The sequence below is a fragment of the Patella vulgata genome, chromosome 8 (assembly GCF_932274485.2).
Source record: "Patella vulgata chromosome 8, xgPatVulg1.2, whole genome shotgun sequence".
Classification (NCBI taxonomy): domain Eukaryota; kingdom Metazoa; phylum Mollusca; class Gastropoda; family Patellidae; genus Patella; species Patella vulgata.
Window position 1 is genome coordinate 25,813,486 of NC_065886.2, and position 24,525 is coordinate 25,838,010.

General features: G+C 34.7%; 2 long non-coding RNA genes across 4 annotated transcripts in view; one reads left to right on the plus strand and one right to left on the minus strand.

Moving 5' to 3' along the window:
• LOC126830055 (uncharacterized) overlaps positions 1 to 7,701 on the minus strand; it is a 90,724-nt gene extending 83,023 nt beyond the window's left edge. The window contains exon 1 of one of the 3 annotated variants that reach the window (XR_007683681.2): positions 7,258 to 7,652. This is a non-coding gene — a long non-coding RNA (uncharacterized LOC126830055). Of the gene's footprint in view, positions 1 to 7,257 lie in introns of all 3 variants that reach the window. The other 2 variants (XR_008789089.1, XR_007683682.2) reach the window with 2 other exon arrangements.
• The window catches only part of LOC126830054 (uncharacterized), a 203,973-nt gene that overhangs the window by 99,830 nt on the left and 79,618 nt on the right, over positions 1 to 24,525 (plus strand). Inside the window, exon 4 of the long non-coding RNA XR_007683673.2 lies at positions 11,262 to 11,424. This is a non-coding gene — a long non-coding RNA (uncharacterized LOC126830054). The remainder of the gene's footprint in view (positions 1 to 11,261; positions 11,425 to 24,525) is intronic.

Genomic DNA, 24,525 nt, shown 5'->3' on the forward strand with positions numbered 1-24,525 from the left:
ATATTCTTGGAAAGTTTTCTTCGCGATTAGTAAAGTATTTTAACTGTGTAAACTATAGAAAGTAATAAAATCAATCGAAATATCGTTAAATGTATGATTGAGTTGTATTTTTTTTTTTTTTTATGTCAATAGCACGAAATTTAAAAAAAGAATCAATATTAACATTTTTAGAAAATAGTGCAATGTGTATTAAAATAAGTTCATATTTCCAAAATGTGTCTATGGAGTTTTAAAACTGGAAACGATGGATACTGTTTCTAAATAAGTCAAAGATACTGTATGTCAATTAAATAACTTTTAGCTAACGTAATATAAGGGGCATAACTCCAACATTCGTAATAAATAATGTGTTTACATAATGCCGACAGATGGCGCAAATTAAGATTACTCAACTGCATGTTAAACAGGACTTTTGTATTATTCCGCGCAATCTGTTCGACCAATGAAAAGACCATCTTTGAATTAAAGAAAAGCAGGGCAACCGTCGAAAAATTATTCATATGTCAATAACATGGAAACAATAGAACATGTAAGTTTGTCGAAAATTATGGGAAATCATTTTATGTAACAGCTATTGGTCAATGTAACGGGCTGTACAATGTTTATGGGGCGATTATTGCATGTTACTTTACTTTTTAAAGTCTAGTCTGAATACACGCGAGGTTGCTGACATGCTTTCTTCTACTCCAGGTTTAAATTAGTAGTAACCCTAGTCACGTGATCTTAGAATTTAAAAAAAATCTTTGTGGTTTTTTTTTAATATTTGAAACCGTTTTTCTGTTATAGCCCACGAAAACATAAAACAAGATTCCATATCAATTCAAATGATAATTTTTCAAAATTAGAAGCAACCCACATATGAATTAACTGTTCAGCCAAAAGTAGGACTGCAGATTTTTAAAAAGGTTTTTTTTGGGGTTTTTTTTCGATTCATATTTTCACATCAAGACGCACATATTACTCCCTGTTCATTTTTATTTTATTTATATTGGACAAATTTTGTTGTTTAAAAGTAATTATGCTATTTCTGTTGTCAATATACATGTACGTACTATTGTTATTGAAAAGTAAATAAGTATGTTGATCGTATGTATGTTTCATTGTTCAGTTTGAATGATAATCTATTTAACCTATATTCAAATATATGCTATTGTTATTTCTTCGCAAATATGCTTCATGTTTTAAGTAAATTAAATATGAAAAATGGTAGCAATATTCTAATTTTATACTAGAAACAGTGGATTTTTAGAGTTGTCCTAAACTATTGTTCTTGGGGTACAAAATAGAGTCAATTGCAGTACTAAAGCATACCATAGCGTATAAAATAAATGAATGACATATTTGTTTAAGGTATTTAGACAATATGAGCACATTCTATTTTTCTTTTACATTTAAAAAAAATCAGTATTTTTTTTTTTTTAATCATTAGTGAAAATTGAACCAGCCCGAAAAGACTGAAGATTGTCAAATTTATAGAGATATAAATTACTTATTAGAAAATAAATATTTCTATTTTGTGTAATACCAATGTTCATTACAATGTGAAAAGATCAAAACATTAAATGGAAATATTGTTTGATGATCATTCGAAAACGAAAAACTGACGTCAAGGATGCACATGTACAGAAAATATGCATTTGACTAAAACAAAGATTGTTGAAGGTATAGAAAAGTTAACGCATTCATTCATAATGTAAACAATGAATTGGAAGATGAATGCTGAGTAAAGAAACATTTCGATAGATGTTAATACTCCCTTTAATACGTTATGTTATGTTTATATAATAATACATTTATATAAGGTGTATAATATATAGATATTAGAATGTTTATATATAAAGATATATAAATTTTGATATGTTATATGGGCTGCCAATGTTAACAATCATTCGAAAAATACTAGACGCTTCGATTTGATGGAAAGGACACATTTAAATAATCATTGCAATACTCATTTTGTAGAACATAATGCAAACAACGCATTAAAGTACAGGTATGCACAAAAGGGTGCCACAGACAGATACATTTTGAAGACCGCTTCCAAAAAGATATAATTTGATGCACTACACTTATTCAATATCAGAAGGCTGTATTTTAACATATATTGTTTGTGCCTAAAGATGCAGACAGTGATATATGCACAAATTTAGTCGGAAATTGGTTTAAATGATACGAGTTGTACAACATTTTCCAAACTCTAAAAACTACTATCACAACGAAGAGCTTAGCCTTAAAAGTCTTTATTCCTTTATATAATTTGTTTATATCTTATAAAGTATATCGTGATATTATTTAAAATATTTTACTTTTGTCAGTGAATATATTCTTCTAAAATGTTTGAGAATATGTCAAATTTAATTTTTTGCAAATAAAAACTATATATGCTGAACCAGAACTGGAGTTATATTTGTGCGATATCCGAGCTTTAAATCTTGTTAGTGAAAATATCACACAGTTCTCTTTGGTTCATTGGGATTTAGAAAGATAAAGTTGCAAAGGCTTTGAAGAATATTGTATGGCATTTTCAATTTAAACAGATATCTATATTAATGACAAATGTAGCTCGATATTTTTACAAAACAATCTTTCATGTACCTTTTCTTACAATTATAAAAATGGCAACACAATAGCACAAACCTGGAGGTTTCTATTCATGGTCACAACTCTCAACATTATATTTCACATTTTAACATGCACAACAAAAAGTCAGATTGTTGACAAGAAGGAATATGTATATAAGATAATTATATTTTCTGTATAGGTAAAGTGAACAGGATCGAAACATCTGTTTTTGATGCTTACTGCTGTATCTAATTTATATAATTTACTTGTTTTCCTTCACCATTATTTACAAGTTTTATTCTACAGTAACAAAGAAGGTTACACTTATTTTGTAACTGGAAGTTCGATCGTTTTCGGTCCAGTAATATTTAGTTCTGGAAATATGAAACTAATTACCGAATCGAGCAAAAACTCAAATTTGAAAGGTTACCCATTGACAATCGTTATTGTATTTGAAAATGGTAATGTTAAGTCGTTTAAATAAATGACAATTTTTGATATTTATTTGAAAATATCCGAATTAAACTATTTCTCTGTATGCTGCACACCACCCCTTTATAAATTGCTAATGACATTTTCAGGAAAAAGAAAAACTTTGAATTTACGATTATTTTATAAAAATAACGTTTGAATGTACCATTGTAAAGCACCCCTGAACACGTAAGTGAAAGGGTGAGAGGAGGGGTCTATATACATTTTGTAATAATAATAATTGGTCATTTCATTCATAAATTGACCTGGTATTTGCCCAAATATATATATATGGACACCCATGAACCACATTGTATATTTATTTTTGAAATTGTTACATTTTATGACGTAAATTAATATTAAATCCAAATTGCCGTAAATTGTGTGGTGAATATGAAAGTAACCCTACTGCAAATAATTGGCATTGTAAGGTCCACTAAAATGGCCCACTAATAGTATTCTCGGTCTTCCTGTAAATTATAAGTGGCCTTTATAAACTGTGCATATTGCATATAGATTCAAAGTATTCTTCTTATGAAGACAGAAACATCCAATAACTTGCACTGTAATTAATAGACCATTTAACATGACAAGATAAGAAATGTTCATGGCCTTAATAGTCATTATATCTGGTAAAGACGAATTGAAAGGGTCAGGCTCAACTTAGCTAACCGCTCAATATATATATATATATATATATATATATATATATATATATATATATATATATAATTATTATTATTACACGGCTCTGTGTAACCACCTTGGTCTAACCCACTCAAAGTGATCTAAGCCATATTACATCACATTGTTCTTGAAGGATCTGACCAACTATTTAAACAAAAAAATCAAAGTGGTCTAAGCTAAGAAGTTAATTTCCGCCAGCACCCTTTTGACCCAATCAACTGAATAAATATGCAGCTAAAAGTAAATTGTGAAAAAGTGACTAAGATACAAAAATTATTAGATTTTTAATCTCCAAAATCTTTTTTTTTTGCAGAAAACAGTTCACATGGGTTAGCCCATACTGATTCCCTACACTTCAATTACTTAAAACATCATTTTTAAAATCAAGTGATGGTTTTTAACAATTATTAGTACTGTATAAACGTTAAAATATTGTTATCAATTTAATAAATGGTTTAGTTTGAGTAAATGCATGTTGTACAGTTTTCAGTGAACATTTTGGAAGACGAATGTTTTGATATCAACACAATATATATCGAGTGTAAATTTCATAAAGTATGAGCTATAATTTTCCGACATTTTCTTTTTCAATTTCTATGTGATAACTGTGTCTGCGAATGTTCGATTTTATAGCAATACCGTAGGGTGGTATAATAATTACTCGCCTACGAAATAGCCCGCAAGCTAGAAATTGGTGGCCGTGGACAGTTTTTCGCATAGGGGATTTTAACTGTTTATATTCTTCAATAGAGCTTTTTTTGTGGATGCCAAGTTTACCGTCTGTGACACGTCTTAAAATTTCGCATCGTAAATCGGTTTCAAAGTCTGTCATGGGTAGAAGGACGTCTGTTGTTGTATATATTATACAAGGGGAGATAACTCGGACTGTCTTCAATTAAAGTGCCGCATGCGGCTAGTGTTTGCCGGTAAGAAAGAAGTTAGTAATCTGCTTTCTAAACAAGAACGTGGGACATGGGCAAATTTTTTGTTTGAAACATGGGTAAGATATACACGATGGGCCTATTAGCATGTGTGAATTGTAAATACGTCAAGTTTTCAGTGTTCAACTTCTAATATCATCTTTCGTATGTTTTTCCGATTTTCAAGATGGCGTCTGATTTGTCTGGCTTTAAAAAAATGTTAAAGGATTTCCAATATAGGCCTATCTCACGAAAAATGAATTCTTTTATGGCCATACTTTACTGATGAAACAATTTGTATGTAAAGATTGTTGTAATTAGTCATCAATTTCGTTATCATGAACTATAATTACTTATATCTGTTGGGAAATAACGATACATGATATATCAGACCGGCCCCCGGCTTTCGATATTCTAATATCGACGACAGTAACTATGACATAAGGTTAACAATTATACATTCCGACTACCAAATGGATCATTTTCAGACCCATACCTGTATTATTATATGGTGTAAATTGTGTTATTATTCATGTATTTTTTCCCCGCGAATGGCGGTGCATATTGCATTTCTATTGGTTGTTAATTTGACCTATTAGCCAGGATGTGTTTACTGGGTCTAATGTAACGTGGGTGAGAGGCAAAGACTTGATAGGTATTGCTACACGTACTACATGGTGTCTTATTAATCGCTGTGTATGCATGGAGAACTGAAACAAATAAAATAAGTTGCTAGCATTAGGTCTATTTTATGTTTTCTTTATTTCTTTTGGTGAGTTTTTCATCCATGGTTATATGTATTACACGAGTTTTTGTGTATATTTAAAATCAAATTTTGCGAAATTTGAAAAATAATATAAATCTAATAAAACATTGTCATAATATATTATGTGATGGTAGGAATAGATTCAATTTGATACATTAGCTTGCATCCAATTGATATTTCCAATATATTGTAATAAAATATTTATACTAGTAACAAAACAACTTTGTTTATGTTTGTTTAATAAAGTATTCATTAAATGATAATAGTTTTATTACATACTATCAGTTTTAACATGAATGATATGATGTGAGCAAATGTTTTCAAATTCTACATGAACTACATGTATATGAGAGGAAAAGATTATTTTCAAAATATAGATATTCGCTTGACCTCGCGTATTTAATGTTGAATTTCCAATTATTTCATATTTGAAATAAGAATTGTAATCGTTTATATTTAATACTTTGGTGATTGGCAGTTTTATTATGGAGAACAATAGAACCAAGAAACTCTGATTTTAACGATGCATTATATTATGCAGAGGATTGTTGATAAAATATAAATAATTATTATTGTATTAATCTCTGAAAGATTCTACTATGTAAACGCGTCAATCTGTATTGATGTGGGTGTAAAAAAGCAACATTCAAGAGGTAATCGTTGATGGTTTCTATTATTATATCTTACCTAAGAGATAAATGCTGATGTCATCTAACAGAGTGTGTTGTGTTAACGTAGTAAAATGGTGTTGTAGTGAATCGGGTGTTCTTTCCAACCTAATTTGTATATATTGATTGATAATGATAATACTATACAGACGTGAGATCAGCACTATATATACTAAAATTTATTCGATCTGAGATGAGAGAATCTAGGGGAATTGGCTATAAATAGTATCAAAGCGCAATATATGCACATGTAATTGCCCGAACATGTTGCGTGTGACATTAAACACTATTTGGTTTTAAGCTTGCTTAACCACATGGAAGGTTAGTACCATTACAATTAATGTATTTATAATAACCAATATACCTCAAACTACGGATACAACTCCGGATACCTTGTTTGCACCTTGCATTTCTTATTACTTAAATATGCAGTTTCTCTATGACCTAAATTACAGTTGTTGACACCTGGTTTAGTAATCTAGTACTACGCATGCGCGTATGCATTACTGTCAATCACCTCTGATTATGCAATTGGCATTGTGCAATAACAAACATGGTTGGAAACATGCACTGTGTGCAGAGATGCACAGTCAGGTCATCCTGACATGATAGCCAATGTCATTCAATGTTTTGAATATGCCAGTTCCATATTGGCCTTATAATAAACAACAAAAAAGATGAAATGTAATGAATATTGTATAATAGTAAACTAGGGACACAGATTTATATAAAGGCTCTGGCCTCAATAAAATGACGCGCGTATAAGACCTTTGATCGTCTGTCTGATTTTCTAGACATGTCTATCTATACAACCAGACGGCATCATTTTAATTTTCTTACATGGTTTAAATCTTAGCTTAAAGACCTATAACATTATTGGAATTTAGAAATTACTATTTCAAATGCTCTACATCTCGTATTTAACACAATAGGTCGTTCATACTAGAAATTGTTGTTTTGACACACAAATACACTCATGTACATGTCGGAGATTTGCTACCAATCTTTATTCGCCTCATGACTCTCAGATTATATAACAGACATTGCGTAATGCCAGTCATTGACACAAATAATACAAACCTCCATAACATCAATAGTCCCTTGATTTATTTCAATACATGGGTTCATAATCTAGTATAATAATTTGAGAGTAAAAGAAAATACGTTTCTACCTTATACGTACCATATAGGTGTACAATGAAACGAACGTTGAATGTACAATAATCCATATACGAATAAGTAATCCCCATAAGAAGCACGCTATAGTCACCGTATACACTCCATTCAGAAAACATAGCATGTCGCCGCGTTTAATGTTGTCCATTTGCCTATTAGGCGTGTGTCCATGGTTGTATTTTATCAAAATATGAGCTTTGTGAGTCGTCGTCCGCTTGACTCTTCTCAAAGGTTGTATGCAAATTGTTTAGGTCATTTACAAACCGACATGCAATCTAGGCATGTCATAGTTATTTCCAACTGCACACATGCAAGATGGTGCATATTGAGGTCACCACGAACGCACGGGGCCTGCAGCGGGATTTATTTTTATAAGCCAATCACAAATGATGAAGTTTGAAGCATAATCAATTTGCTGACGGTTGACATGCACTTACTTTCAAGCTATATGCATTGCAGCTTGAATGTTGATATTATTACGTCATCAATATCAGCGAAGCGTTGCTAGTTATATGTCTGTGTATTTAGTGGGATCACGCGAGAGTACATTGACGCGGTCGTCTCGTCCGCTATTTTGATGCGGTAACCTGCTTGTCTAAGCGATTTCACATGTGGAATGTATTCAGGCAGTGAAACTGATACTGCTACTATCCGTTGGATAATGTCACGTCCATTTTGAATGTGCATTTAAATTAAATTGCTCAGCCCTATCTGGAGATAAATGTGATAACAGTATATAAGACGTTATATATAGATAGCATAGTGTTTAATATACAGCTGTATAGGTTTGAAAAGGGACATTCTTATAATTCTTAAAATTATCAACTCCCAATAATTTTGGTGGATTGAAAATGAAATGATTTTAGGTGTCAGTAAATTGGGTTATAAATGGCGATCACAGTAGATCATAACCAGTAAAATAATATAACATTGCTTTGTATTATAAAACAGGAGTTTCTTTTGGTATAATTGTTTAAATTAACATAACGAGGTCATAGATTCCATAATCGTCATTAAAAAGATATTACCGCGAATATGTGAAGGTCTTCTTTTGTGTAGAAGTTCAGTTGACAAGCAATAATATGGTATTTAATAGGTCAATGTGACTTTATTAATTAGTTCATATGTCTGAAAGAAATACATAATAGTTAGTTTCACTGTTGGTAATATAATTTCAGTATAAACTCCAATATACCCATTCTATAATAAATATTAAAGTAAATTAAAACCTGAAAAGCTTAGGGTGCATTAAAGAACTCAAAGGGCATTTTAATCATTATCTTACACTTATCAAACCCATGAGCAGTGGAATGTATACTAAGTTATGGTCGTGTGAATAAAAATACTTTTTGTGAAGATTATGTTGTTAATATAAGTTGTTAGAACACGTGTTGAATGTCAATGCTATATAAATATATCATTACATAACATTAATCAGAATTTATAAAATTAAAAATGCTGCCAGGTACTTTGTAGTTAAATATGCAAAAATAGGCCCAAAAACCCCCCGAAAAACGGATAACACCAAAATAGTGTCTATGAATAAATAAAGATAAACAAAAAAAACCCCCAAATGATTTGGAATTAGTTATTACTGATTGGAAATAGGTGTCTAAATAGTATATTGATATTAATCTCTTCTGCATTATGATAACTCCTTATGTTGTTTTTAATTGTTTGCCTTTATAGCAGTTGTATATTTATAATTCGATGACAAATTAAAAAATATATTTAGGAAGCAGGCAACTCCTTCAATTTTATATTATTAATACACATGCAGTGTTGGAATTTTATCTCACAAAAGTAAAAAAAAAAAAAATTGAGAAATATTTTATCATAGGTATACATGGGATACAATTTATTTTTTTCACTTAAAGTTCGCGCTTCACACAGAAGACCAAATATAATTTTTATTGTTAATATTCTTAAAAATAGTGTAATTTATCTCTAAGATTTATGATGACACGTGTCCCTTTAATCTGTTTTAAAATGAAATATGTTTCAAAAATTATAAAATAAAATATTATTCTTGGGGAAACAGTCAGTCAATGCTGTGATATTTGGCACTAATTCAGATTAAAATATGGACAGGATAAAATGTGATTAACACACCCTTACGACGTTTCTTTTTTCGGCCTGGTCTACATATATAGAATATAGAAATTAATTGAAGCCATATGCAGATATATTCAAGTTCTAATAATATCCTTTTCAGTCTTAACCTCAATTTCAGTACACCCTACAGGTCGCCTTCTGGTTCATGTCAATAAACATTGCCTTGGAGACCGACCCCTTTCTCATTTTATTTTACTCTTCTATCAAAAGATCGTGAAAGGTACATTAATACACGTATAAACCATAGTATTTTTTCAAGCCAATACAAAAAGAGCTTGGCAGTAAAATTTATGAGGACTTTATATCACTAAATGTCCATATTTGAGAACGATGTGCATGGTGTTCTTTATCCGTTGAACAATAACATTAAGTAAACAAACAGTATTTCGTCATATAACAAATGCAAAGCAAATGTATTAGTGTTTACATTATGCAAATATATTTTATATAATACTAATAAAACAATACCCATTTCGACTCCTGTGTATATATTCTTATCTATATATTCAATTTAATTACCGGTATTGTACTTTATGTAATGTAATTTGACAATAGCTTTGCTGATAAAGTCTGCAAAATATAATAATGACAGACTTATTAAGGGTTATTAGAGATTTCATGCTTGGAAGTAATTAAATTCATATTTTCATCGAAAACATCTAAAATGATATATGTATCCGACATTTAATAGAACTCATGAGGTAACCAATTTTTTAAACAATGGTTATCTTATAATTTCAAGGTCAATATATCATTACAGGACTTTCTGTTTTTCAAATATTATATTACAAAAGCTACATACAGAATGTGGAGAATATGAAAATATTCTGTTTATAATGGCCAAGGATGCTTACGATTGGCGTCAATATGTATTTCATTGCTAATTAATGTCCTTATAATATAACATTTTAAACCCAGATCTAACTATCATCTTGAAGATTTCGACACATTTCAAGGACCTGTTGATTGTTTACAACTTTAAATGTTCTCATGCAAAATCAGCATTTTTTGGCACAGATGGAGCTCCATAAGGGTGTTTCAACTGTTAAGTTTATCGCCTGACAAGCTGTCTAGACGGTGTATTTTTAGTTAAGTTTGTCACCAAATCTTTTTTACAAACCGAAAGTCGGTCATTAGGTTGTGCAAGCACAATCGGGCTTGTTTGCCCGCAAGACGTATATAAACTGTATACGGTAGGCAAGTATCCCTCACTGTTATAACATGCCTCCACATAAAAGTAGAAATATGATAAATAAGTCTAGACGGGATATTTATCATATTCACTGTGTTTATTTATGCTTGATCAACCCTCATTAGCCTGGCGTTTGTGCCCTTGAGTATAAATCCTTTCGAGTTGTAATGGCATGTTATTTAGGTTTACATACAGTCAGTTTTACGTTAACTCTTCGTATATAGACGTTTATGAAACCTAGGAAATGGGTCGCATGACTTTAAATGGAAATAGGTGATATTTGTATGTAGGCCATATTTGATTAAATTTCGCCTGTTATATTGCATAAATAGACAGTAAATAGTTAATCTATGAGCCTCCTTGGGAAAGTAAATAACAAATTGTACATGTCATTCTAACTATTTGTATCTGTATTTCAACTCTAAATGTTTTGGCACCTATTGTTTATCTGAGATGTAAATGATACATTCAAGGATAACTAATATATTCGTCACTGAAACCAAAATGCCACTTTCAGGGGACTTGTGAACAATTTGAGACTTATATGAGTGAATACCATGTTTTGTAAAACAACAATAGACTTAAAATTATGGGATAGAAATGATATATTTAATTGCATAATTATCGTTCTTGGGTAAGGCCGCATAGTATTTGAGACGATTTGATGCGACGTAATGTAATTGGCTTCTACTTTTGTTTTACAGATCTCTCAGACTTGACACAAAATCTATCCATGATCTACAGCAAGCGACACCTACACACTTATTATGGCCCCAAATGTATTGTGTATGTACTGATGCTGCCAGGAATCAAGTTCAGAAGACTACCAATCGTCCAGGAAACCAAGTTCCCGAGTAAATATTTGTGGTACGTATTGTGACTATCATGAAAATTCTCCTTTCCAAGACATCACGGACTCTTGCAACGACAAAATGTGGCCACACAGTGACACACTTTACACTAAGTTATCATTCACCTACAACTTAGAATTAACACGGTAAACATGAGAGAAAAATTGATGGTTTAAATGATTACACTAGGTAGACTATGAGTGTGTGGCACAGTATAATGCAATCACTCATATCGAGGATATACTCATGTTGTTATTCATTTTGAATGCAAAGTATATGTCTTAACATACGAGACAAACATCATTTTTTTTACACACTTTTTTTCCGGGTGTCTTTTTTTGTCCACTGTGCTATTTTTCCTGGGTCATATTTATCTGGAGAAATACATTTAAAAAAAATGAAAATATTCGGGAAAACCGAGAAGCTGAAACAAGACGGAAATTCGTGTTACAAACGCCTTATTTAGAAGACATTTGCTTTAACATTGTTTAAAATTTAATAACTTTATGAATCTAAAATCCAATAATTGTCACCACAGAGATACACATACGTGCCCCAAAAACTATATATGTAGAAATATACTCGATATCTTTTTGAAGTCTTTCTCTAGTCTAAAAATATCCTTTACCTAAACATGACTTAAATTATTACTGTTCATTCAAGCTGAACCGGCCTGTCATTGCATGTTGATGATCAAAGCTTATGAATCTCAACTCTTCTGTAGCCTTTTCTGTGAAGACGACCTTTCTTTACGGTCAAAGATATCAGAGAATTGCGCAAACGCTCTTTTCTTCATAATATGATCGATAGCGTATCCCGGCCGATCCCCATAATGCCTTATTGAAACACTGCTGGTCACTGATATTACATAAAGACATCATCATCATGACTGCAAAAGTAAAGTCCCACAATAATCATGTCGGTTCGATAAGATACTGTTGATGTTTACGTCCGCATCTTCCGCAATGGCGGATCCAAGTTGCGCCCTAGTCCCCGCTTCGTCCCTATATACAGTGCAAAAAAAGAAACAAAAATCACTTACAAAACCTTTCATAGGGAAAGTGTAAATTTGAGATTTTTGTTAGCTGGAGCCGTGGACCTTTGATGCCACAGCGTTGAACAAGCGGCATTATTTCGAAACCACCTCATATTTTTGTGGTGGAAACAATCTTGTTAGAAAGGACAATGATCCCAGAGAACAGGCAAGTGAAAAATTGTTGGGCGAACGAAGTTGAAATGAGAGAAAATTAAAGAGAAATGGACAATGTGTAAAATTCTGTTTCTGGCAGTATAACATCAACCGATAGAGAATTGTTTTTAGAAGAGTTATTTGCCGTTGAATCTGAATACGTCGCTTAGGCTACAACCATGAGCGTAATAGACTTCAGACATAATACTTAGCTTCAGCTTAATGTTATTTTTCAACGACATTCCTTTTTAAATTCGGCTGTGATCAATTCCCGATAATCAGTTTATGTCTTTTGGTCATGATCACATTTTGGTGTTCTGAAAATGCTCTATCTACCTATGATCACATTTTGTTGGTTTGTAAATGATCTAGCTACTTATAAGAGAACCACAATACGAATACCATTCATGGACTGTCCGGACGTCTGAACTGCTGCGGGTGATAGAGAGGCTGAAGGAGCTAAACCCCTAACTCAATATTTTCTATAACATTCGAAATCAAAAACACGAATTATAATTCAATATTTGTCAATTTCAATCAAAATGTATATATAGGAAGTGACAATCCTATATGCGCCAATATCGAAACAAACCGAGATCTTTCGCTTATAAACATACATATACGATTTTGATGGATCTGACAATGTATTTGTAGCTTGTGGGCCCTTTAGAGCTCACAGTTTTTATTTGATTGTAAAAGGCCTTTAAAATATATCACCGTTACACCTGCTTAGTCCATTCTACGCGTTTTATTATTATTTTGCCAATTATTGTGAATCAGGCATTATTAATTACTTCAGCATTGTTTTGTAGCCGAAGTTGTAGGACATGTTTATCTTTGTTTATAGCAAACGGCACCCGAAACCACAGAATACACAACCCGTATACTGATTATAAAATGTTCATTGTCTCTTAAAATATTTGATATGTCATGCTGTCTTACGTTAACGTTAGCATGACGCTCATTTACAAGCCTCCAAACGCGAGCACTCCTACGCCTATCGGTGAAATCCAGAGTAAATCTGGACTCATCAGAGAACATTACACGCGCCCATCGACGATTACCCCAATTTCTACGTTGCAAACACCATTGACGCCTGTTTACCATGTGTTGGCGAGTTAATGGAGGCACAACACGCGGTCGTCGCGCATGCAAATGGGCTGCATGTAACTCGAATTCCTGTAACTTGGTACAAGTTTACAGAAAGCTGATTGGCCGTTTGTCCTCGATTTCGCTGGACCAGTGTACGAATGTATCGATCCTGGGCTTGTGTAGTGGCTCTAGGGCGACCCGAACGAGGTCTATCATCAGCATTGTGTGTTTGTTGGTACCGGTTCCACAGTTTGCTGATCACACACTGTGACACATTAAGCATGTTGGCTACTGCTCGCTGTGTAGAACCCATTTGAAGCATGCCAATAGCACGTAGACGTTCATCATGTTGAAGACGTCTCATTGCAAATTAAACTTAACACACTAAAGCAAAGATACGCTAAACAGTAAATCTTATGTAAGAACCGATAGGAAAGCAAACATGGATAGGATAAACCAGCACGCGGCAGTTTTCATCAACCCTTCCTTGAAGTGTCAAATTTGACAATGAACCCCTCTCACGTGTATGGCGCTATTGCGTGTTGCAGGTGCAGCTCAGTGGTTCTGTTGGGGCGGCAAGTTCTTCATCTGTGAACATACTCTCAAAGCATGTCAAGTGTCCATAACTATTTATCATATCACAACCTGCATAGGTATTTGCATTTCAATATCCCCTACTTTTTTTGAAGAGTATATATCACCGTTACATAATAATTATGATCGAGCCCGAATTTCGTGAAAATCCGACAGAAACTTTCATTCAAATGGCCGCTCCCCTTTACGCAAATAGTACAAAAGCATGTAATGCCCAGGTTGTGGACCATCTAGAGGTCACAGTTTTTATCCGATTTAGATGAAACTTAAACCGAGTAGCACTAGTTCTTGGGTGGGTTCAATTTTGGTGCGCATTGGCCCCCATGCCTTTTACTCAAAATGTGAAATATGAATGAAGTTTGTGGACCTTCTAGAGGCGACAACTTTTGTCCGATTCATGAGTAACTGATTATCATTCAAAGACTTCGACATTGAAAACACGAATTATTTGTTAATTTAAATCAGCATTGATGTTGTGATTTTACGGGGAAAAGATGGGCTTCTGATATCAAATATTTAAGACAAAATAAACATTTTTACCATTGGTACACGAATCGTGTACTTTAATGCGTTTCAGCGCCATTAGTAACAAGGGACTTGAAGAACGATGCTAGACATATTCCACAAGTCATGCCAAACGGTAACGTCATATTCTTATCTGGAGAGCATGCACAGTAAAGACAAAATAAACATTTTTACCATTGGTACACGAATCGTGTACTTTAATGCGTTTCAGCGCCATTAGTAACAAGGGACTTGAAGAACGATGCTAGACATATTCCACAAGTCATGCCAAACGGTAACGTCATATTCTTATCTGGAGAGCATGCGCAATAAATACTATCGGTGTAGATTGGAATAACCAGACGCTAGAGATTGCCATTCGATTGAGACTTCTGGCGTATTTCGCCGAACAGAATTGATTCGAAATTAAGACTAAAAACGGAAACGATTGAATGTAAATCAGTTTATATACATTCATATTACATTATTATATCAGTTGCGACGCATTTGTATCATTTTCTAAGTCCCAAATATTAGCGATTTAGCTCCTTTCAACTATGTGTTAAGGATCAAAAGTTCTTGGATGAGTTCGACTTTGGTACGCATCAGACCTTACATTGTAGAGCTATAGCCCCTGTTTTTTTTTACTTACACAAAATTAATGTGAAATATGTATGAATCTTGTAGGCCCTCGGGGGGGGGGGGCTACATTATTGTCCCATTCTGAAGAATCTTAACAAATATGTTAAGGTTCAAACGATTTTGAATGAGAGGATGAGCCCCATCGATGATAAATCTTCCTCATACATTTCTTGAAAAATGTAGGCGCATGGTAACCGCTTGTTTCAACTGGTCATAACTGATAGCAGTGAATTATTTGATGGATAAGGGACACAAGGAAAGAGAGTGAGAAGAACTATGTCCCTTCGGGTTTTTTTTAATTACCTATATCTGTCATATATATATATATACAATGGGAGTGGGATGGGGTTGAACTGCATCCGTTATAAGTACATTACATTTACATGCCATGTCAAAATGACCGTTATCCTTGGTGGACTTGGGCTGTATGTCACAGTCAAATCTATATACACATGGGCTTGTCTCACAGTTTGTCTTCGATTTGGTTTACATGAGAGATTGTGTGTACACGAGGAGGTAATTTTAGCATATAATACTTACACGTGGGTCATATGTTTTACCCCACCTTTCGAAGAAAGCAGGGAACTATTAATATGGATTCTTCCGCCTTGACTGAGTTGGATGATGACCAATTTCAGCTACGGTTAAGCAGAGATAAGCAATTTGATTTGTCGATACTTTTGAATACGACAGTCTTGAACCTAGTTGAGTGATAGTGATGAAACTATACAATCTGATTAAAATACAGATCGAAATTTCGTTTCGTTTTTGTCCCCCGCCTTCTCGAAGAAAGCAGGGAACTATTAAAATGGGTCTGTCCGCCTATTTGTCTGTCTGTCCATCACACTTTTTGGGACACAATTACTTTCCTTCTAATTGTGCTAGAATGTTCAAACTTGGTGTAGGTGTTTGTTAGGTGAATGCCTTGATGGAGTTCAAAGATGAGCATTTTCTGCTTAGGGTAAACAGAGATAAGCAATTGATTGGTTGATGCTTTAGGACACGATAACTTTAATTCTAATATCTTGACTAAATTCGATAATGAGCATTTTCTGCTCAAGGTAAGCAGAGCGATAAGCAATTTGGTTGATCAAGATTTTGGAACACAATAACTCTTTTTCGGATTTAGATAGAATGTTCAGATTTGGCGTAGGCGTTCATGGGTGAAAGCCTTGACGGAATTCGAAGATGGGCATTTTCTGCTTAGGCCCTTAGGATAAACAGAGATAAGCAATTTAATTGGTTGATGCTTTGGTTCTAATTAAGTGAGAGTGATGAAATTGGGTGTATAGTTTCATCACATCAATTGAGTGATAGTGGTAAAACTTTGTATATTTTCATTACATCAATACCTTAAACAATTTCGATGCTGTTTTGGCAAAGTAGAGAGTTCAGGGTGGTCGAGATGTGATAGTTTCCTAAAACTTACATGTATATTGAAAAGTTTCTCAATCGGTCTTCCTATTGGTTGCGGTCGCTCTAGAGGCTAAAGTTAATATCTAATTGACTTTAAATTTATACACAGTGTTTAAGGTCATGAGACGAAGAAGCCTATTGATTTTCAGCGATTTCGATAATTACTGCCAGAGTTATGGTCCTTGATCACTTCAAAAAATCTTGTGGACGCTCTAGAGGCTAAAGTAAATATCCAATTGACTTTAAATTTATACACAGTGTTTAAGGTCATGAGACGAAAGTTATCATCCGATTGACTTCAGATTGATACACAAGGTCTTTTGATAACTTTGAACAGCTAAATCCATAATATTAAATGTTTCGTATACTAAACGTTAGTATGGTGCAGAACTTTATAAAAACCAAAAAATTCTAATGATTTTCTGATAATTACTTAATGAATTGTTACTCTTAATCAGATTTTACTGTATTATAAATGTTTCATTGCCGAAAAAATATGCGACAACTCTTGTTGACTGCCGGACGATTTCGCTGCTCTGGGCGTATGTTTCGTTGCCTGGCAACCAATCTTTTCAGTGTTTAGATAAATTCGAATGGACATGTAGGCTACCTTAGTACGGATTAAAACTTAAGTGTAAATTCCGCTGTTGTTTATTCAGGTTCGAAAATATTTCTGCCAGGTTTAAATATGTCTGTTGTGTGATTCCATACGTTATGTGTTGTGTATCCTTGTAATCAACGCCGGATTAACCATGGTGGGGGCCCTGGGGCCTGGAACATGTGGGGGCCCCTGATCACCGACCGCAGAGCTGTGGCCGGGCCGGCCACCGCGAGCTCCAAAGTCGCGAAGCCCCGCAAGGGGGTCTGGAGGGGGGGTCTCCCCCATGAATTTTTTCAGAAATTGGAGGCCGGAAACGTGATTTCCTGGCATTTCAGGCACTTGTGTGGAGCCATTTAGAAGTACCTACCCCAGAAAAAAATAAAATTCTGCCACAAAATTAGCGCATTCTGGCGTTATTTCAGTGGACCAATCAATGCGAGTGCTATGAAATGATGGCATTTCTAGAGGAGGGGGCTGGACGCAACTGAAATTTTTGTGGGGGGCTCTCTAATGTAGGGGGCCCTGGGGCCTGTGCCCCATGGTTAATCCGGCGTTGCTTGTAATACTAAGTGGTTGATAATATTATCCCCTTCTGATCGAATATTTTGTTTAGCGAACCTTTCATCATTTTGGCCCGCGCTATTTAGTTAGACAGGGTTTGCATTTAATATTTTCTGTTGAATTTGGACAAGCACAGATTTAAAGAATTCTATCATTAATTTGCTTGTGATTCATTTTCGCTCGGCACACCAAAATATTCTGTACGGTTAGGATTGACCTATTAAACTACACCAGCATTAACCGGAAGTAACTATTTACGGTCAGGAGTTACAATTAATAAAGGCATCTGAGCATATTTAAGTTACTATTTAACAAGTTATAAATGGGCGTGTAATTTTAAATTTGTTAAGGTTTCCTATCCTGAATTGTGGGTTAAAGTTACTATGTGTTGAAATGATTTACACTTTCTGCTTCAGAGATTAGTCTGAGGTATCAATTTATAGTGAAGAAATTACCCGCACAGGCTTTTAGTGCTAGTAATGAAACCCTCTTACGTCGCGGCTTGTACAATTTGTACTGATTGTGTAACTGTGATAATTTAATGTAACACGGTACTTTGATTTTATATGCTTCACTCACTAATCTGCACAGAGCATCTGTGAACATCAAAGTGGCTTGTAAGGTCTGGGACACCTTTTGGTGGCAGCCATCAATTAAATGACAAGTTTAGCTAAAATATAAAAAAATAAATCATTAATAAAACAAAAAGTAAATATCCTATAACATCTATATTCCAAATAAAAACAGCATCCTTTATCTGTAAAACAGTATTTAAATCGGCGTGTTGATTCAACTTAATACCTTTCTCAGATAGTTTTGTTGTTGACTGGTGGGTGGGTTAAGGTGGTCGCAAGGTGTTTGTTCTTTCGATTAGAGTGTTTTCGTCGTAATTTCACTCCGGGCAAATGTAATGACCATGAATATGGTTTACGCATTACTCGTTATTTCAATAAATAAAACATAACTATGTTTTAAAGGATGGTATTATGTAAATACGGATATTTTTGGTTGGTAATATAAGGTATTGAATTATAGCTCTTGATGTATGTGCTTGTGAGAAAATAAATCTCAGGTTTCAAATGTTTTTGTCAAATCGAATAATTGAGGCCCTGTAAAACACAATATGTTTTTAAATAAAATTATCTTTTTAATTTGGAAGATGCATATTTAATGAAACTTTTATTGATGTAGTTCCAAATCCGTGATAAAATAAGTATCTGTTGCAAGATAGATGTACCCTTGAAGGAGAGAAAAGCTGGTGGGAAGACTATTCTAATAGCGCGTAGGAAAAGAAGTAAGGAAAGGAAAAGAAAGCCACCATACATACAACCCCAATCTCCAGCAGCAGCACAACTAGAAGTCCACCACGTGGGTATCCAACACTAAAAATAGTATAAATAACCAAGTCAAACCCTTTAGCTCCCGCTAACAGCCACATACGACAGACAACGAAAAAGGGCTAAGGCTAAAATTTGAATCAATGGGTCTTTATAGCGTCCAAACGGAACCACGCATTCAGGGCGAGAAGCAGAAGAGGCCACAATAATCGGGAAGAAAATACGTGAAGATTTTATATCACACATAAGTATGTCGTTCAAAAGTATTGGATTTTTGTCCCCCGCCTTTCGAAGAAAGCAGGGGACTATTAAAATGGGTTCGTCCGTCTGTCTGTCTGTCTGTCTGTCTGTCCGTCTGTCTGTCCGTCCGTCTGTCTGTCCGTCACACTTTTTGGGACACAATAACTCTCTTCCTAATTGAGCTAGAATGTTCAAACTTGGTGTATGTGTTTATTAGGTCAATGCCTTGATGGAGTTCGAAGATGAGCATTTTCCGCTTAGGGTAAGCAGAGATAAGCAATTTGATTGGTTGATGCTTTGGGACACGATAACTCTCTTCCTAATTGGGCTAGAATGTTCAAACTTGGTGTATGTGTTGATTAGGTCAATGCCTTGATGGAGTTCGAAGATGAGCATTTTCCGCTTAGGGTAAGCAGAGATAAGCAATTTGATTGGTTGATGCTTTGGGACACGATAACTTTTATTTGAGCTAGAATGTTCAAACTTGGTGTATGTGTTTATTAGCTCAATGCCTTGATGGAGTTCAAAGATGAGCACTTTCCGCTTAGGGTAAGCAGAGATAAGCAATTTGATTGGTTGATACTTTGGGGCACGATAACTCTCTTCCTAATTGAGCTAGAATGTTCAAACTTGGTGTATGTGTTGATTAGGTCAATGCCTTGATGGAGTTCGAAGATGAGCATTTTCCGCTTAGGGTAAGCAGAGATAAGCAATTTGATTGGTTGATGCTTTGGGACACGATAACTTTAGTTCTAATTAAGTGAGATTGATGAAACTTGGTGTATAGTTTCATTACAGTAATACCTTGACTAAGTTTGATAATGAGCATTTTCTGCTCAGGGTAAGCAGAGCGATACGCAATTTGATTGGTCGAGACTTTGGAAAACAATAACTCTCCTACTTTGATTGTTAGACTATAAGTAAAGATATACTGTTTGATTGTTCAATACTTTGTAAAAGATAATTTGTGATAAATTTATATGTGTCCTCTAATTATTTTCCTATTTCGGCGGGGGACATCAGCCTCACTGTTGGCTTGTTTTAATGTTTATCCGCCGACTCTAACTTCCTTGACCCTTTCGCTTGGTAAAAGTTTCCTTCTTTGGAAAGAGGTACCATTGTTTACAGTAATTGGATCAGTTGCGAATAGAGCACCGGTTTAGAGAAAACTTGAGGGAGGAATATCATGTGGGCTCCTTCCGTTTTTCTCCTGTCCGTCTGTCTGTTATAAACCGCTTGAGATATCTTTATGAAACTTTGTACACAAAGCAACCTATCATTGTAGTCTGCTAAATTTCACAGATTTAATCATTTTTGTGTTTACATTGCCACAAGTAGACAAAGGCATATCCGATGCAGATATATGTCGGAATACAATAGTAATGGTAATAAACAAATACCCAGTACGGGGGAAAATAGCAAAATGGATTTATTTTGTTGATACTGAACCAGAGCTCAATTAATAATAATATTACATTCAAAGATAGATGATAACAGACTAATGGAGAAACAAACGGGCTAGTTCTTTTCCTACACAAATGTTTGGATGTCAACCGAATTTGGTATAGGCATCTGCTTATGTAGCTTCAGATAATAATTAAACTCTAGATTCTCATCCCATAAGGAAGGGGCAAAAGCACCTGTAAAGTGAAACAATTGAACATGTATGAAATGGAGTTGCTGTGCCCCATATAGGCTAGAGCTGGCAAGATAATCAAAAAGGGCTTTTTTCCTACACAAATGTTTGGATGTGAACCGAATTTGGTATAGGCTTATAGGCATGCATCTTATGTAGCTTCAGCTATTTAAACTATAGTTTATCGTCCCATAAGAAAGGGACAAAAGCACCTGTGAAGTGTAGCAGCTTTTCGTAGCTTTGGCGCCTTGAGTGGTGTCTTGTACGATTCATAGAAGACAAATTGTTCTTTGGGTTTATGGATTTAATGGAATTATTCACTGATAGATACTGATACAATAAAATGAAAGTGAAAATGGAGAATGGCTTAATTAACAACAATAACAAATTATGGTATCTAATGCAGGAGAGTTTTGAAAGGGGCAGTATTATATTCTTGGTTATATTAGTCTCTCTCACATGAAGTGAAACAATTGAACATGGATGAAATGCTGTGCCCCATATAGGCTAGAGTTGGCAAGATAATCAAAAAAGGCTTCTTTTCCTACACAAATGGTTGAATGTCAACTGAATTTGGTTTTGGCATGCTGCTTATGTAGTTTCAGCTATTTAAACTGTAGATTCACGTCCCATAAAGAAGGGACAAACAAAGGCACCTGTGAAGTGAAACAATTGAACATGCATGTATTGTAGACTGAGCATATCATGGGGCTCTTCACCCCCCCCCCCCCCAAAAAAAAAACAACTAAATTTTCTGATCATTAACTCTTTAAGTCGCAGTGAATATAGACGAACAGGGATTTCTTTTGATTACAAATCTGGAATAACAAACGTCTAAGGGCGGCTGAGTTCGAATTTCGTGAAAATCGGCCCAAAACTGACAGACAAAATGACCGCCCTTCGTTCTCAAATAGCGTAAAAATATGGTATATCAAGGTTGTGGACCCTATAGCGGTCACAATTTTTATCCGATTTTGTTGAAACTTGAAATGTAAGTTTATAACACAAAGATCTCGGTTCCTTTCGATATTTGCGCATATAGAATCGTAATTTCCTGAATTATGGCCCTTGATTGTAGGAAAAATCGCGTTTTTAGTTTGTGGACCCTATAGAGGTCATAATTTTTATCCGATTTAAAAAAAAAAACGTTTTAGTGTATCACCGTTACACCCTAAGGAAGGCTGAGTTCGAATTTCGTGAAAATCGGCCCAAAACTGACAGGCAAAATGGCCGCCCCTTCTCAAATAGCGTAAAAATATTGTATATCAAGGTTGTGGACCCTATAGAGGTCAAAATTTTTATCCGATTTTGTTGAAACTTGAAATGTAAGTTTATAACCCAAAGATATCGTTTCATTTCGATGTTTGCGCATATCGAATTGTAATTTCCTGAATTTATGACCCTTGATTGTAGGAAAAATCACTTTCTTTTTAGCTTGTTCGCTATCCATCTCTCGAAAATGTGGGCGTATCCTGCCTGGCAGCCGCTGGTTATCAGATTTTGAAGAAACTTGAAATATAGGTCTATCTCCCAAAGATCTCGGTTCCTTTCGATATTGGCATGTATTGGACCATAACTTCATGGATTATGACCACTGATTGTACGGTTTTAGTTTGTGGACACTCTAGAGGTCACAATTTTGATCCAATTTTGATGAAACTTGAAATGCATGTTTATAACCCAAATATCTTGTTTCCTTTCGATATTCGCGCATATCGGATCGTATCTTCCTGAATTATGGCCCCTGATTGTACGAAAAATCGCGTTTTTTGCTTGTGGTCCCTCTGTCACAATGTTTATCCGATTTAAAAAACCGTTTTAGTATATCACCGTTACACCCTAATTTCGTAAAAATCGGACCAAAACTGCCGGACAAAATGGCCGTCCCTTGTACGCAAATAGTGTAAAATATGATATATGGAATGCTTGTTTATATCCCCGGGTATCACGGTGGCTAAGTGGGTAAGGCGCTGGCTCGCTAGCCTGGAGGTCGGGTGTTCGATCCCTGCATTGGCCGAGAAAGTTCATCCAGATTTTCCGGATGGGACGAAAAACCGAGGTCCCGTGTACACATTGGTGTGTACGTAAAAGATCCCTTGACAGTTGGAATTCGATATAAGAGTGTGCCATAGTGCCGCTGTCCGGGCAAAATTTCCCTCATAGCACACTGTATGGCGTATGCCCGTCTTCCTTAGCCCAGTTCGGAGCAAAACAGTAGGACGTTAAACCCCATTTCATTTCATGTTTATATCCCAAAGATCTTGGTCCCTTTCGATATTCGCGCATATCGGATCATAACTTCCTGAATTATGGCCCCTGATTGTACGAAAAATCGCGCTTTTAGCTTGTGGGCCCTCTAGAGGTCACAATTTTTATCTGATTATAAAAAACGTGTGAATATATCACAGTTATACACTAATGATGGTCGAGTTCGAATTTCGTGAAAATCGGACAAAAACTGCCGGTCATAATGTCGGCCCCTTGTACGCAAATAGTGTAAAATATGGTATATCAAGGTTGTGGACACTCTAGAGGCTACAGTTTTTATCCGATTTGGATGAAACTTATGTTTTTATCATAACTTCCTGGATTATGGCCCCTGATTGGTCGAAAAATCGCATTTTTAGCTTGTGGATTCTTTAGAGGTCACAATTTGTTTTTCGATTTTAAAAACCGTTTAGATATATCATCATTCCACCATAATGAAGATTGAACTGGAATTTCGGGAAAATCGAAATGAAACTGCCCGACAAAATGGCCGCTCTCTGTACGCAAATTGTGTATAAGTATGTAATACAAAGGTTATAGACCCTCTAGAGGTCACAATTTTTATCCGATTTTAATGAAACTTAAAACATATCTTTATATTCCAAAAATCCCAGTCCCTTTTGATATTTGCGCATTTCAGACCATAACTTTCTGGATTATTGCCCCTGATTGTACAAAAAATCGTTTTTGTTTTTAGCTTGTTCTCTATACATCTCTTGCAAAATGTGGGCGTATCCTGCCTGGCAGCCGCTGGTTATCCTATTTTGATGATACTTAAAATATATGTTTATATGCAAAAGATATCGGTTCATTTCGATATTAGCGGATTTCAGAACGTAACTTCCTGAATTATGGCCCCTGGTTGTTAAAAAATGGCGTTTTTAGCTTGTGGATTCTCTAGAAGTCACGATTTTTATCCAATTTTAAATACCGTTTAAATATATCACCGCTACACCCTAATTATGGTGTGGTTCCAATTTCGTGAAAATCGGACCGAAACTGTCCAACAAAATGGCCGCAAATAGTGTAAAAGTATG